We start from the raw sequence: 2989 nt of genomic DNA on the forward strand, positions 1-2989 counted from the left end.
TATATGATGTGTCTATTATACCAGTGACATTTAAAATTTAAAACTCATAAATGAATTGACCTTGAGCAGCATATGTACTCAAAATGTATAATTAAAAAGAATATTAATCATTTAATTTTATAAAATGAACAGCTGTTCTAGTTGATTGGAAACAGCTAAAAGTGTAAAATGTATTTTGTGAATGCAAAATTAAAAGTTAATTTTATTATAGAGTGCAATTTACCAACTAGAAATAAATTCTTGAGATGTAAGCAATATATTTTTGTAACGCTCTACCCATACATCAGAAAGGTCACATGTGTATTTAAATGCCATATTACTATAAAAGTTTAATGATTTCAATTGAAAAGCTATCATATGATTTAGCTATTTAGAGATGAATATGAAACAGCTATGATGGGAATGCCCTCTTTTTCCAATGAACTATTTAAAAGCTTTAGAGAAAAATAATGTTTTATTAAATATTTTTATATCCTAAGCTGTTACTTTTACTTACCTTGTGTCATAAATCCCTAATCTTCTGATTTTTTTTTTGGTACTGTTCTCACAGATTAAGATTTTCAGTAGCTTTTGATATCACGGGTTTTCACTTAAATGCATCTCTCTTTCCTGACAAGTATTTAATTAATTTTGACTGTACATATTTTTAACCTGTGCACTTTCATGCTTTAAATATTGTCATTATGCAGATATTATACAAGATGTATAGGCTAAAACATACCACTTCTTGCCTTTTTTTCTTTCTCCATTATATCGGATACCACCACCCCCTTGATATGGTGCTGACACTGTCTGGGCTATGGTCTTTTGCTTAAAACCTAAATTACTTTCAGGCTCACACTTAAGTGGGTGGTAAAACTTTCAGTATTTCAGTATGAGTATGTATTGAGTAATGAGTAACAACCCAAAATAGTCTGGCTACACCAGACAACATAGATGCTTGGTAAATTCAGTTTGTCTTCCCAGTGGAAAAAAATCTTTCCATAACAGCCCAGCTTAGAAATCATTACATCCACAATTATTGGGCTATTTTCTGCTAGTTACATCTGCTCTAATAGGAATGTTTTTTAGTCAGGCTAAACCTGTGCCAGAAACCATCTAGTACATTGCTTCAGATCACATTAATACTTCATCTTGATCTTGGCACTTAGCAGTTAAAGGCCATTACCGTGTGGCAAAATCCAAGTGCATTATTCTATCCTGTAAGCGGACCTTTCGTAGTCTGAGATACTGTAATTTCCCCTCTGCTGCTACCAACAAAAGCACTCTCCATTACTCTCCATTTTAAGTAGGTCTGATCTGAACACACATTATTTAGTGAAACAAACTCTCTTTTAAAGCACTCCTGAATTCTGTAACACTACATTCTTAATGTAACTTAGTATCAAAGAAAGGAAGCAGGTTGCCACTGTATGCCACAAAACATTTTAAAAAGCAGAAACATTGTGTTATTCCTGATGACATATTTAAATCATATGTCAGTAGTAAATGGGATGCACTTTTGTCTCAAATACTTTTTTGACTAAGGACTTCTGGGTCAGGTCCATCAGTTATTTCCTTCATTACTGTTGCTTGTTCTGGAACACTAAAGGTATCTTCTATGTGATATCCTTCAACAACATGCTTCTAGAGCCTAAATCTCTGACAAAAGAATACTAACCAATGAAGGTAAACATCTTTCTCACAAGGCTTTCTATAATAGCACAGATTATAGAAGATTCTTCAGTAGTAAAGAGGGTAACCACTTGGTTATTAATTTAATAATTTGACTCTAAAAATATGGTGTGGGAAATTAATTCAGAATCATAAACATTAAAATATTGTTGAGGAGCTGTACCACAGTAACTGTCCATTAACTTCTCATTATCTCAGATGTAAGAGTTCTGGTGGCATTGTCTCATCTCATTATTTTCTGAGAGAACAGATTCTTTGCAGTATTTGACACACACACAAACACGTCAGTTTTACACATTCGGTCACTACAAACATTCATCGAGTTGCTGCTTTTCTTGATTCAGAAGTCCATGGCAAAGCATATGTCTATCACTGTGGTTGTGCTGAAGCTTGTTTGACAACTGCCAGCAGAGGAACCCATCTGAGGCTGAATGGTTCCAGATTTGTTGCAGTGAAGTTTTGATGGCACTTTTTATTTGGCTGTCTCATTAGGTAACCAGAAAATAAAGCTGACTTGGTAAAAATATAAGGAAAAAAATAACATATTCTCAATGTTAACATGCAAAATCTGGCAAATTACTAATCAGGTTTCTCATTTTTTTTTTGTTCTGTACAAATTTCAGTTAAAAAAAATAAATAGGGAACTCACTACACGTAAAAAGGTCATTATCTTAATGAACGTATGCCTTAATTCACGATGCTTGGTGAGACAGAAGAAACCCTAAAAAGCTGTCCCTATCTACCAAGTACTTTTAAACACAGTTTTGCGCCAAGTATCTTCTCCTGCACAGGAGAGTGACTGCCATTCGTCACACTGGCAGGATAACAAGAGTCTCACCCTTAAATTCCACAGTTTTACAGAAAGCTGACATATGGAAAGCATGTTTGGGCTGTGCCGTGCCACAGACAGCTCCAGGATGGGAATGGCTGTTTGTCACAGGCCCTGTGGCCTGGACCTCTCTGGGGTTATTTAACTTTGACTACCGCCCACCTCTGCTCAAACGTACCATATCCCAGTTGGTTGTACTTGACCTGTACGTTCACCCCCAGTACTGGCACCGTGTGTGTTTCTCTCTCTCTCACGGCTTCACGTGTAGGAAACAAACTAATGACAATAATTTTAAAAAGCAAAACCAAACCAAACGGCCAACGTCAGTCTGAAGCAACTAAGGATTTTAAAGGCGTTTACCATGAGCAGCTCCCAGGTCACCGTGCGCTGAGCTCCGCTTGACCGCGGCGACGAAGCTGGACCCGGCCCGCCACCGCCTCAGGAAATGGTGGGAAGGCGGCGGCGCGGAGGGGCCCGGCGCCCTCC

This window comes from Athene cunicularia (assembly GCF_003259725.1).
Source record: "Athene cunicularia isolate RWA chromosome 7 unlocalized genomic scaffold, athCun1 chr7_part1, whole genome shotgun sequence".
NCBI lineage: Eukaryota > Metazoa > Chordata > Aves > Strigiformes > Strigidae > Athene > Athene cunicularia.